Raw genomic sequence first — 14,548 nt, 5'->3', positions numbered from 1 at the left:
AGGTCACTCAAGGGCCAGGGCCAGGGCCAGAGCCCATTTCCACTGATTCTAAACACAGTGCTTTCTGCATTCTCCAATGGCTTTTAAAATTTTTTATTAGCAAAGTGATTTTTCTTCTCTTTTCCTTATCTACCCCTCCTTTTTTCTTCTTTACTTCCATCCCTTCCTCCATCCCTTCTTCCTCTCCTTTAATTTCCTTCATTGTTCTGCTACTTTCTTTTTAAGAAGTGCTCAAATATTTATTTTCTCTTTGTTCACCCCTCACCTTGAGTGAAAACCATGAGTTTTGTTTGTATTATTGGGGGTCAAGGTGCTTGCCTTGAGGTAATTAACTATTACACTTAAAGTAAGATGGACTTTCTAAATGTTCAACACAACCAGGCTTTTACTATTCTCCATCCCATGAACAACAACAAAAAATTGTCTCAGTTCTTTGCAAGGACTCAAAACCATTCTTAAGACATGAAGAAATCCCTGTAACTGATGCGGTTCACCCGTCTGGTCCCAGGACGTGTCTCCTCAGCCCTGGGCCCTTCACATATTTCTTCTGACCATTACACTGGACAGTTTCCATGGCAGATTTAGGAGACATTCTTTACTTACATCAAATCCCTCCTCATTTCTCAAATCCCTTCCTGTTATTTCCAAATTCCAATCTCATTTAATAATTTCTCTGCAAAATCCCTTCACTGCCACCAACCAGAGATTGATGCCTGCCCTATGGCAAACGTACCAAAGGGGGCACCTTCCCTCACCCACTCCAACTCCCCACAAACCGAACACTCTCCTAAATCTACCTGTCATTCCTGAACCTGTTAGACTTTTTCAGCTACTCTTGTTCAAAGTAGGGAGGTGCAAATCAAGTTTGTACTTGTATTTGTGTAAGTTCAGGTCAATGTTTTTTGAAATAATGTTTGTTGGTTTTTTGGTTCATAAATAGTAGAGTTAGAAAGAAGGAAAAATGGGAAATAGATAATAGCATAAACAATAAAATGAAAAGAGATTTCAATCCCACCTTCCAAAAATAATCGTTATGACACTGGACTTGTCATGTATTCCCTTTTTTATGTTGAGGTATGTTCTTTCTATACTCAGTTTGAGAGTTTTTATTATGAAAAGATGATGAATTTTGTCAAATGCTTTTTCTGCATCTATTTAGGTGATGATTTTTTATCTTTCATTTTATTAATGTGGCATATCACATTTATTGATTCGTCTATGTTGAACCATCCTTGCATCCCAAGGATAAATCCCACTTGATCATTTTAATGTACTGATGCATTTGGTGTGCTAGCATTTTGTTGAGAATTTTTGCATTTATATTCACCAGGGATATTGGACTGTACTTTTCTTTTCTTATAGTATCCTTATCTGGCTTTGGTATCAGGGTAATGCTGGCCTCATAGAATGAGTTTGAAAGTAAGTCTTCATCCTCAATTTTATAGAATAGTTTGAGAAGAATTGGTGTTAATTTTTCTTTAAATGTTTGGTGCAATTCACCAGTGAAACCATCTGGTTCTGGACTTTTCTTTTTTGGGAGGTTTTTGGTTACTGTTTCAATCTCCTCATTCTTTACTGATCCATTTAAATTTTCTATTTTTTCATGATTCAGTCTTGGTAGGTTGTATGTTTCTAAGAATTTATCCATTTTTTCTAAGGTATCCAATTTGTGGGTATATAGTTATTCATAGTATTCTCTTATGATCCTTTGAATTTCTATTATATCAGTTGTTATGTTGCCTCCTTCATTTCTGATTTTATGTATTTCAGGGTTCTCTCTCTTTTTTTCTTAGTTGGGCTCCCTAAGGGTTTATCGATTTTGTTTATCTTTTCAAAAAAACAGCTTTTAGTTTTGTTGATTTTTTTCTGTTGTTTTCTGGTCTCTATTTCATTTATTTCTGCTCTTATCTTTGTTATTTCCTTCCTTCTACTCACTGTGGGATTAGTTTGTTCATTTTATGGTTCCTTGAGGAGTAAAGTTAGGTTGTTTATTTGTGATGCTCCTTCTTTCTTAATGTAGGTGTTCATCACTATAAACTTCCCTCTTAGAACTGCTTTTGCTGCATCCCATAAGTTTTAATATATTGTGTTTCCATTTTTGTTTGTTTCAAGCTATTTTAAAATTTCTTCTTTGACCCATTGGCTGTTCAAGAGTGTATTGTTTTATTTCCCCATATTTGTGACTTTTCCAGTTTTCCTCCTATTATTGATTTCTAGTTTCATAGCACTGTGGTTGGAAAAGATACTTGATATGATTTGTCTCTTTAAATCTGCTAAGACTTCTTTTATGACCTAATGTATGATCTATCTTGGAGAATGATCTGTGTGCAGTTGAGAAGAATGTGTACTCCACTACTACTCAATGGGATGTTTTGTATGTTATCTGTAGGGTCCATTTAGTCTAAAGTATAGTTCAAGTTCAACATTTCCTTATTGATTTTTTTTGTTTGGATGATCTATCCATTGTTGAAAGTATGGTATTGAAGTCTCCAAATATTATTTTATATTTGTTTATTTCTCCCTTCAGATCTGTTCTTATTTGCTTTATATATTTAGATGTTCCAGTGTTGAGTGCATATATATTTACAATTGTTATATCTTCTTGATGAATTCCCCCTGTATTATTATATAATGACCTTTTTTGTCTCTTGTTATAGTTTTTTTATTTAAAGTCTATTTTCTGATATAAGTATAGCTACCCTTGCTCTCTTTTGTTTTTCGTTTGCGTGGAATGTCTTTTTTCATGACTTCACTTTGAACCTATATATGTCCGCTTGTATTTTCTTGTATATTCACTTTTTTTTAATTAAAAAAATTTTCTCTGTATTTAATGGCTTAGACTTTATTCAGTGTAAGTTTTGAGATAGGGAATCTAACTCTCCTCTCTCACCAAATATTTAGCCAATTTTCCCACCACCATTTATTAAATAATCCATTACTTTAATCTTATATAAATAGCTATATTTACCTGAGATTATTTTTAAGCCTTTTATTTGATTCCATTGCTTTTATCAAGTCAGTACAATATTGCTTTTAATCTGCTTCAATATATATGAATTCAAGTTACAACTCTTTTTTACTCCCCAGTATACTGGCTATTTTAATACGGTTTTTCTTTCAGATGAATTTATCATCATTTTTCAAGGCCATTTCTCAGCTTCCCCTAACCAAACCTGAACAAGTATTTTGACTTGAAAAAAAAATTGAATCCATAACTAAATCATTCCTTATCCCAACTTCTTTGTCTTTGTTCATACAACCTGGGGTTTTAAATCTGTCTTATAAATTACGTGTTATAAACATGTTATAAATCTGTTTTAAAAGTAATATTTTTGCATTATATTTCTTTGTTTCAAGAATAATTTTGACACTCATATGTAGTATTTCTCTCTTTTCTCTGAACTCTTTAAGAAGAGCAAGAAGATAGTTTCTAAAGGTACTTCTGTTTCTTCTTACAAATATTTTCCAAGATTATTCTCTTCCTTTGATTGCTATTTCATCTTTTCATTATATTGCAGAATATTTTGCATAAGCTTCCTATGCTATTATTCATCCTTAAGTAGGTTTGCCCATGGCTATGGGGTTTCTTGGGATGTGGGACTTTCAGTTTTAAAACCTGGATAGTCCCAGGAAAGTCGGGATGGGTTGATCACCTACTGAGAGAAGTCCATCTAAACTAGGTATGCCCCTGCTGCTTCTGCCCACTGTTTACAAGTTCCATGGAATAGATTGGGTTTCATTATTCATATATAATTCCTACCCACTAAAAAACTTATGAAAACATCCAATGAGATGTGGCTAAAATAGCTACTTTGCCTTTCCACTGGACAACATTACTTTGAATTTCTGGTTTCAGGGTTTTCCAGGTACTCATTTGCACATCTTAAACTAGTTCTGTATCCTGCTTATTATTGCTGCCATGGGGCCTTTGCACTTGCTGTTTGCTGTCAGGGATGATGTTCCCTCAAGTTAGTTTGTGACTCCCTCGCATCATTTAGATGCTCCTCAAATGTCACTTCCGCAGAACAGGCTTCATTGACTCCTCCATCCAACCGTGCCTCTCCCGTGAACCTGGTTTGCTGGTTTTTCATCACACATATTATTTGTCTTCCCACCATTCTGTAGGCTCCACAAGGGCAGGGCTTGATCTGTTTTAATTTCCACTGTACATCCAGTGCTTACTGCAGCTCCCGGCATAGGGTAGGCGTTCAACACAATTTTGCTGTATCAGTGACTGCGTATATGCACTTGCAGGTGTCTATCCCCGTTACGCCTGTGTATACGTTCCTCAGCTGCCTATATTCTTTCTGTGCTATTATGATGGAAAGAAGATGATTTCTCATACTTTTTGTGTGTGTGCAAATGGTAAGTTGCAGATTGGGTCTGAGCTCAAAAGACTCATGAATTCTAGATGACCTTATTACAACACCTTAGTGGTGTTTGTATTTGACTATCTCACTGCTAATCGCATGGGGCTTTGATTCATTTAGGAGGCGATTTCCTTTTGGTTTTCAGGTTCACATTTCATATCTTCAGGGCACCAAGGATCAGGCAGCTTCTGCAGCCCCAGCTCACTGCCCCACTGTCCCCGTGGCAGGGCCATTTAGTCCCTGTTCTGGTCTTTGACAGTGTCCACAGCTGACTGAAAAGTTCATATGAAATGGAACACGCTGGGAAAATCTCAGGCGAGGTGCCTGGGAAACAGATGAAAAACAAACATACAAAAACACACCAGTTAAATTGGAAAATAATCAGTTTAGGCTGACTTTCAAAACTTCCTCCCCAGACAGCGGCAAAGAAGAGATGTCCTTTGCAGTTCATCATTTGTCTTCTCTGGGAAGGAAAATAAGCATGCAGAACTGTGTGAAAAGTGGTCCCCGAGGAATGAGCTCTATCTCTCCCAGTGAAATTGATCTATGTAAAAAAAAAAAAAAAAAAAAAAACAAAACCCAAGAAGCATCACTGGAGTCTCCACGCTGACAGTCTCAGGAGCTGTTTCAAAGGGGAGGTGTTTGCTGAGACTTAATCCTGGAAAGCAATTTTCTTCTCAGGATGGATGGAAGTGAGTTATGGAAACTTAGAGGAAATAATGGAAAATTATCTGAAACGAAGCAATCTGGCTTACTTCCTTTGGGAAGAGATTTTTGTTCAAAAACATTTATTGAAAAGCCATCAATATTAATGTGTTTTCCTCAAGCTATGAGATGCTCAGAGTATTGTTCAACTTTTGGTTTTCAACCTCATGGTCTCTCTCTCCTAGCTTTTGATTTGGAAACAGAAGTTCTCATTCATATTTGAAAATTCTGTCATACACCTCATGAGCGTCCCAAATACAGAAACTTAAATGAAGAGAGGTTGGTAAATACAAACCAGGTATTTCCTTCCCAGACACTCTCACATGCATGAATGGCAGGCTTAGAGCATCTTACTAGGCATGCAAATTTCTCTTTTCTATCAGTTTTGAGACAAGTGTCCAAATCCCATTTGCAAGATACGGTAACTCTATTTGATTGGGTAGTTTCTCTCTTTCTCCTCTGCTCTTTTGCTCTCTCCCTATCTCTCTGTGTGTCTCTGTGTCTGTCTCTGTCTCTCTTTCCTCCCTCCTCTTTTCTACCCATACACATTCATTCTCTTAAGCTTTCTCATGATTCTCTCATTCTAACCCTACTCCTCAAAATGGGTCTCTACTCATCTCAGAGAACATTTCCTCAGCAGCGTGTGTAATGGATTACATCAAAAGAGGAAATTGCATTTAAAAATCACAGAATCAGATTATGGGAGAAAAGAAAGAGAGCAGACAGTTCAGTTCTGAAGGAGTGTGACGTTGGCCCTTGTGTGACTCTAATCTGAACTTGGATTTTCTAATTGTCCTTACTTGGGGCCTTTGTCATCTTCAACCATACACAGAGATTGCCATCAGCTGTCATGAGATGATCATTCCTCGACTGTGTTGTGGCTACAGTTACGATGGTCTCAGGGAAGGGGAAATAAAGGGGTAAACAATAAAACTTCATTCCCTTTATTGCCCCATCGCTTAAGTTTCCACAACTCCATACTACAATTTTGTATTACATTTGGTGAATGTACCAACATGTTCTTACCTATTCTACTGTTGATAGACATTTGGGATTTCATTTTTATTTCATTTCTCTTTTCAGATTTCCAACTCAATATACATGTATATATAGGAGACTTCACTGTAGATTTGGAGATGAGGCGGTTAAGTGTAGTTGGGGAAAAACACACTTAAAGCTAGATACTAAACTAGGATTTTTTAAAAGATGAATGAAAGATTCATCAAAATACTTTTATAAGAATGTTCTTAGCACCAGTATTTATAAATAGCTCCAAGGTGGAAAATACCCCCAAATCCATCAGTAGTAGAATGGATACATATATTCACAGAATGAAATAAATACTACACAAAAACAAGAATGAATATACTAAAACTAAACCACATGCAACATTATGGGTGAAACTTACAAAAATATTGTCAAGCAAAAGAAGCCACACGGAAAAGAATTTTTACTGTACGATTCTATTTATGTGTAGCTCAGAAACAGACTGACCTTTGGTGTTAGAGTTCAAGAATGTGGTTACACTTGGCCGGAGGGGGAGAGCAACTGCAAAGGGACACAAAGGAGGGGTCCGTTTGCTGGTCATGCTGTTTCTTGGGCTGGGTTCTGGCGACGTGAATGTATTCCATTTATGAAAGTGCATCAAGATGTACACTTAAGATTTGTGCATGTGTACACATATGATTTGTGGTTGTTTAATAAAATGTTCAAAGAGTGACTGTTATCAGAGTCTAAAGAAAAAGGAAAAATTATCTTTTGATAGGAGTCCCCTAATGGGTACGTCTCAGTTCCTAACCTTGTTTCCCTGTCTCAAGCCTCCCTCCCTCCCCTCCCCTCCCCCACCACCCTGCACCAAATTGATGTCTCTCAGCATCATTCCTTCTTCTCCACCAAACCCTGGAACATGATAACCCACAGCCTCACATTGCCCAGAGCAGGGGTACCCATTCTAGATCCCAGGACAACATCTTAGGCACCTTCGGTGTGACCGTCCAGGTTGGGCTTTAGCATCCTAAGTCCAGGTTGTCTTGAAGTCTCTCCATTGGTGGGAGGTGAAGAGGTGAAGATGTGTTCTCTCCTGCTTCCCTCTCATCCATGCACACACATTACCCCTGACAAACAATAGCTCTACAGTCCAAATCCATGTTAAGGATAAAGCAAAGACATTTTTTTCCCTAAAAGCAACATAAAGTACAAATATTTTCCCTTTATCTTCTCATTCTCCTGCAATGGTTCAAAGTGCAGTCTCTGGAGTCAGACTGTCCGGTTCTGGATCTTTCTGTGGATGTGAGACACTGGATAGAGCCTTTAACTACTCAAGGCTCGAGTTTCTGTAAAATGGATGCCAGAGTGAATCTTTCTCAAAGAATGGAAGGCCGGCTGGGAGGATTAAGCCATGAGCAGAGGCCTGGCACATCTTTAGCATTGACCATCCTTATAGACTTCATCCAGCAGACCCAGCGTGTCCGAGGAGGACAGCCATGTTCCTGGAAGCTCCTCTTAGCTGTGCAAAGAACCAGAGGAGAAGAATTTTGGGGGCAGGGCATCCTCTCCGTCTAGCCATCTCTGCAGGGGAAGAGCAGTAGCATACACATTTTTCCTTCCCTTGTCCAGAGCAAACCCCAGGAGCTTCTGTCCTCCAGTTACACGTCTTTCCTGATTTATTTTCAGTGCATGACTGGGAGCAGAGGTGGGCAGGGATTATTAAAGTGTGAGGAGTCCAGGAGCCTCTTGGACTCACACATTGAGATGTGGGTCCTTCGGCCAGGGTTGCCCCTGCTGATGGGTGGTTGGGGCATCCTCACCAGCTGGAATCCCCCCAGCTGTCAACGTCAAGCCTAAGGCTCACCCAGGGCAGGTGCTCTTGGGGCTGGGATGGATCAGGGACTACTCAGTACAACCTCATGGTTGAGGGGTGTCTAGAGAGTTTCAGAATGTTCTGATGGTTTGTCATTATTGCTGCAACCCAGCCATGAGGGGCAGAGGATTTCTTTTTTTTATTGTGATAAAATACACATATGTTAAAATCGACCATTTTGAAGTGTACAATCTAGTGACATTCTTATAATGCTGTGCAACCATCACTACTCTCCAGTTCTAGAACATTTTCATCACTCCAAAAGGAAACCTTGTACCCATTAAGCCCATTAAGCAAGCATTGCCTATCCTCTTCTTCTTTCTGCCCCTGACACCCACTAATCTGCTGGACTATTTTTAATTGCTCCTACAATTTGGTTTCAAAGAGAAAATGTCACGTAGCCTCCTCTGTCCGGTTACTTCAGGTCTTTTGCTAACTGTTCAGTCTTAGAGGTTCTTGAGGGTCTCAGTGGGAGTCACTGTTGGATTCCCAAGAAGCCCTAAATATTAATTAAGGAGATTTCTCAGGATTTCAACAGATGTAGCTAAGCTTTCAGACTGGTCCAGGATATCCCAGGCCCTGATCATCCTGTTCCAAAAACCTACTTTTCCTTCCTACCGTCCTACGTACCACATTGCTACTCTTCCCCGCAGGGCATGAGCTAGAGGAGCGATGAGGGGACCTCCAGACTGATGCCAGGAAAGTCAGGGCAGTCCTTGAAGGAGCTCCCAGAGAGAGGGCCTCTGTCCACCTCAGTGTCAACTGGCTACCTTCTTCTAGACCCCAGGAACCTCCCTGTGCCAGTGTGTGGTTGTGGCCCCCCAAAGATATGTTCACGTCCTAATCTCGGAACCTGTGACATTTACCTTATGTGGTGAAAGGTGTCATTAAATTAAAGATCTTGAGAGGATGCACTTGTCCTGGATTATCTGGGTGAACCTTTATAAGAGTACAATCCCGTTTATCCTAATGAGGCATCATCCCTTATGAGCGACGCAGAGGGAGTTTTGAGACAGACGCATGGAGAAGAGCAGACAGCAATGCAACCACAGAGGCAGAAATTGGAGCAATGGGTTCATAAGCTAAGGGATGCTGGCAGCCCCCGGAAGCTGGAAGAGGCAAGGAACAGATTCTCTCCTATAGTCCCCAGAGGGAGTGCAGCTAGCCCTGACACCTGGATGTCAAACTTCTGCCTTCCAGAATTGTGAGAGAATGCGTTTCGGTTGTTCTAATTCACTCAGGTTTTGGTAATTTGATATGGCAGCCCTAGAAAATGAATACACAGGGGTACAGTGCCTTTTTCGGCAACCACAGGGCAGATCCCTAGTGACACTTTTATTCGTTTCTTATCACTGCCATAATAAATTACTACTACACATAGTGACTTTAAGTGGCTTAAAGCAACACAATTTTTTTTGTTTTTAATCTTACAGTTCTGAACATGAGTTCTGGACATGGTTTGACATGAGTTTTATGGGACTAAAATCAAGGTGTTGACACAGCTGGGTGCCTTCAGGAGGCTCCAGGGGAGGATCCATTTCTTTGCCTTTTATCCATCTTCTGGAGGCCACCTGCTTCTAGAGGCATGGCCTCCATCACCCTGATCTCTGCTTCTGGCCTCACATCTCCTCTGACTCTGAGTCTCCTCTTACAAGGACCCTTGTGATCACACTGGGTACCCATGTGGATAATGCCCATAATTATATGATCTCCACATGTTAAGATCTTCAACTTAATCACATCTGTAAAGTCCTTTTTACCATGTAAGGTAACATATTCATAAGTTCCGAAGATTAGGGTGGGGACATCTTTGGGGGCCATTATTTGGCTTTGTTTTGAGGTCTCAGATGACTACCCTTTGGCCAATAGGAAATATTCCTAGCTCTTATGTGAGTCAGGACCCTACTCCTGAAAGCTGAATCTACTCCAGCTAGTTTAAGCAGAAAGAGCTAAATCTCCTGGCAGCACACAGCTTAGCCAGTATTGGAGGAGCCTAAGGAAGAGACTCAGGACCAAGTGGCCAGGACAGGCTCCTAATGCCACAGTGCAGCTCAGGGCCACCAAGGGAGCTGCTTGTTTTCGTGTGTCATCTTCTGGCTCGACTGTCATGTGAGCGCACTCAAGACTGCAGACACCTGAAAACAAGAAGCCTATGCTCTGTTTCATTCACCCCTTTCTTCTCTCTGGTGTCCTTTGTGAACTGGATACTGCAACCCAATTGGAGGGTCACTGTTTCCCAAATAAAACCCTGGCCCTGCTGGGTCCACCCCTCCAATCTCCCTTCCACCTCTGCTTCCTTCTGAGTTCAGCACAAACTCTCCACTCTCGAGGAAACTTCCCTTTTCCCCCATTTAAGAGTGATGTCTCCTGCCCCCGCCCTGCACAACTCTTCTGAACTCTATGTGTCACCACTCACAGCCCGTCATACTGTCGTGTTCATATTCTAACCACCTGTACCTGTAGTTCTCCCGGCTCTGAGTCCCATGGGGTAGGAATTGCTCCCTGCCCATCTTTGCAATGCTCCCCAAGGCTGGTTAGTAAAGTTCAGTAAATGAAGCTGCATCCCTTGACTCCTTTGAGACCACTTCCTCATTTGGAAATTAGGGGAGCGTTAGGACAACAGATGAAGATGACAGAAACATTTGGAGAGCCTACTATGAAGAAAAGTACATGTCTTACAGAAAGCCAGAGATAGGCCAGGACAGAAGGTGACAACTTTGTCGTTTTACGTATTTTTGCTCTTGCATCTGTTTGCATTCTCTCTGAGCCAGGGACCTGGAAGGCTCAGCATGGATGAAATGACAACAGGCCTTGGAATATGGTGGCCGGGGCCTGCCTGGCCTGGGGAGGGGTTTGTCTTGCAGGTCTCTCACTCACATCTCTCTTCCTCTATTACTCCGGTTGGGAAATGAAGGTTCAGAAAATTAACTTCTGGTGCTTCTTAAACCTGTCAGACAGAGGGTCACCTGAGCAAATGGAGTTTGCTTCTTCTGGCCTAGCGTGTTCACAAAACGTCTCTTGCTGGCCAACTTGGCAGGCGTTCTGGAACAGAAGTCCTGGCTGCTAGGTCACCACTAATAAAACTTCTGTGGGTGCAGTATTGCCAACTGGCTCCTATCCTCATGGGTTCTCTATGGGAGGACATCTGTCCTCTGAGGCGAGAGGTCTGGTGAGGCCTCTGGTGGTAGCAGCACCCCGAGGACAGGACTCGAATGCTAAGGAGGTTTCTCTAAGCATCATCTCCACTTTACCTTCCCTATTCCTTCCTCCTGTCACCTTCCCTCCCATTTGCTACTTACCTTGATCCCCCTAGGGCTAAAGGCTAAAGATGGACTTGCCCAGCACAGCGGGTCATGGAAATGTCCTACATTGGTTTGGATGCCCTCTTACCGTCCTTGTTCCTATGTCCCTTCCTGAGCCTTCTCTCCACACTCGTCCTCACTGTCACCTTTGCTGGAGCCCAAGATGACCCACGGGTGACTGCACCTCACAGCGTGGTCATCACAAGGACCATAAGCCGGCGAACTACCTCTGTCCACTTGCAAAGGTCAAAGGGACTGGTACACATGAAACTCTGCCCTGGCCCCCATGGGAGACAGAATAATAGCCCCCAAAGTTGTCCATATCCTAATTACTAGAACCTGTGAACACGTTCTCTCATATCACACAAAGGACTTTGCCTATGTGGTTAGGGTATCGAATCTTGACAAGCGGAGATTAACCTGGATTACCTGGGAGAGCCCGAATCACAAGGGGACTTATGAGTGAACCAGGGAAGGAGGGGAGTCTGAGAAGATGTGAGGATGAAGCAGAGGTCAGAGTGATGTGAGTCGTGAGCCCTGGAATCAGGGCACCCTCTGCAAGCTGGAAAAGGCAAGAAGACAGGTTGTCCCCTAGGTCTTCCAGGAGGAACGTAGTCATTCAGTGTTGGAACAGTGAGACCCATTCTGGACTTCTAATGTCCAGGACGACGCGGTTATATATTTATTTGTCTTAAGCCACTGAGTTTGTGGTTATCAGTTACAGCAGGGATGGGAATCTGTAGGGCCTTCTTGGAAGGTTGCTACCTTCTGTCAGCAGGTGAGCTAATGATCACTTGCCAAAGGCTAGAGGTAGACATTTTTACTGACTCAGGGGCTGAATAATAACGGAGAAATTGGGAGCAGAACTGGTTTTCCTGTTGCCACTGCACTTTCTGAGGAGTGAGCCATTGGACTTGGAAAGCTCCAAGACTAGGAAGGAACTTGAAGCAACACTCTGTTGCCCAGTTCTCCATAGATATTCTAACCTGGAAGTCAGTGTTCCTCTGCTGGTTCCCTCCCATCACCTCCCAGACGCTCCCTTCATCCTCTGCTCCCTCTTGCTTCCAACTCTGACTTAGCACAGTTTCCACTCTGCACACCTAGTGTGCTGCATGCTCTAGTACTAGCTCGGCTCCCTGGACCCTGAACCACTGCAGGGAAACTTCTATGTGTTTTGAATGCTTTCCTTAGTTGTTTCTACTCCATGCTCATTTCCACTGAACTTGGGCTCTCTCTGGGTGACTGGGATGGAGATCTTGTTCCTACTAGCTGCCCCGTTTCTGTAGGAAAGGGTAGGAGCTTACTCTCGTGTACTGGCCAGTGCCACATGTAGGCCACTGATTTGATGGCCCATCACTTTGTATCCCTAGTTCTTGTCCTTCACTTTCACGTCCGCATCTTTGTTTAATCCCTTGCCACTTTCAGCTTCTCTTTCCTTCAATACCAGCTCCTGAAACACATCCCTTCTCACTCTCTTGCCAGGCACTTCTGTGGACTTTCTTCATGCTAACCTCTGAAGCCCGTTTCTTCCAAGTCTAGTTCCCTTCCATCCTAGTCCCCCATCTCCTGTAGAGTCCAGACAACCTGCCTCCTTTTTTTCCTCTACTTTACAGCTCTGCCACCCTTTGCCTTTCCTCTGCTGCCTTCTATGGCTGCCCCAGGATTAACGGTGGATCAGGCAAGCCCAGTCCAAAGGAAAACCACGTCAGTCATTTTAACAGAGAAAATTTATTATAAAGAATTGCTTGTTAGTTGTGAAAGAACTGAATAAGCCAAAAGAAAATACTCGTGTATTAAGAAGTAGCAATCACCATCCTTAAGGGTGAGGGAATAGAAAGAAGAAATTGAAATGATCTCTGAGTTGAAGCTCAGGCTTCTGTGAAAGGGGCACTGGCTGCCAGGAACCAATGTCTCTGAACTTGGAGGCGGGCATGTACTGCTGGGATCCAGGCTTCTGGGGGTGGTGGTGCACTGGCCAGGTGGTGCTGGCATCGCGGAGGGTGTGAACTTGAGGCTGGTTCTGCAAGTGAGTGTAGGACAAACTGTCCACCGGATTTAATTGCTTCTCCTGGAACAAACTGTGACTGCTGGGGTGAAGAAGAGTCTGGGGTCCCATTGTCAGGAACAGAAAAATTAACACATTCTTTCTCTCTCTGAGGGTTGTCAAATTTAGCAAATAAAAATACAGGATGCCCAGTAAAATTTAAATTACAGACCTACAAGAGATAATTGTTTCGTGTATGTATATCTCATGCAATATTTGAAACAACTTACACTAAAACAGTAGCTGTTGTTCATGTGGAATTCAAATTCGTTTGGGTGTCCTGTATTTTATCTGTCAAATCTACTGTCTCCTCCAGCCTCCCAGTCTCCCTCCAGAACCCCAGTTTCCAGACCTACCAGGAAACTGTTGGCACAGCAACAATGTGGTTTGCAGGGTCCTTTCCCCAGCACCATGTGGACGAGTAGAAGGAGTGGGTTTGGAGCTGAGATGTGATAACTTAATAACTGGCACAGTGAGTTATTGTCACACCAACCCCTTCCTCCTACAAAGTCCCTTAGGTACTTACTGGATTGCTTATACCCACAGTTAACGTTTTGGGAAATTCTAAAAATTCCAGAAATCTGAAACTAGCAGTCCATTGGGGAGAGTCAAGAAAAAATGGCACACTGCGTCGTCTCTCAGAGCCCCCCTCTCAGACTCAGTCTTCGCACCTTGGAGCGTCTCCCGGAGGCATCTCCCACACCTTGGAGCATGGTAGGACGCTTGTTCTACCATGACTTTGCTTCTTCATCTCTTCCCCCCTTGCCCTTGAATATATGTGGGCGAATGACAGTGGTGGAGGATGCAGAGGGGTAGAGGGAGCACAGATGCATGTGAGGAAGTGTAGTGCGTTCCTGAAATGACATCAAAGTCTCTGCTTTTACTTTTTGTCCTGAAAAAATGATGAGTTTTTAAAAACTTGGTCACAGAATGAATAACATTCTGGGAACAAAGATGAACAAACAGAACCCTAACTTATGTGGCTGATTTCACAGATTTTGACAGGTTTCTGACTTTTCCAACAGCTATGCAAGTTCCCCCGGGGACCCTGTTGGAATACAGTCAGGACAACGTGCTGGATCCCATGGCTCCATGGTTTCATTCAATCCCCTACTCCTTTCTCCCCTTCTAGGTGCTTCTTTGTAGCCTGATGTTCAGGGGTCCACCCAGCTGACATCCACTCACTCTGGCAATCTTATCTTTCATTTCCATGCTAGCCCTTCTCAGTACTAGCACAGAAGGAAAACATACTCTTACCCAAACATGA

Source organism: Orcinus orca, chromosome 2 (genome assembly GCF_937001465.1).
Source record: "Orcinus orca chromosome 2, mOrcOrc1.1, whole genome shotgun sequence".
In the NCBI taxonomy this organism is placed as follows: domain Eukaryota; kingdom Metazoa; phylum Chordata; class Mammalia; order Artiodactyla; family Delphinidae; genus Orcinus; species Orcinus orca.
This window is presented reverse-complemented; position numbering follows the sequence as displayed.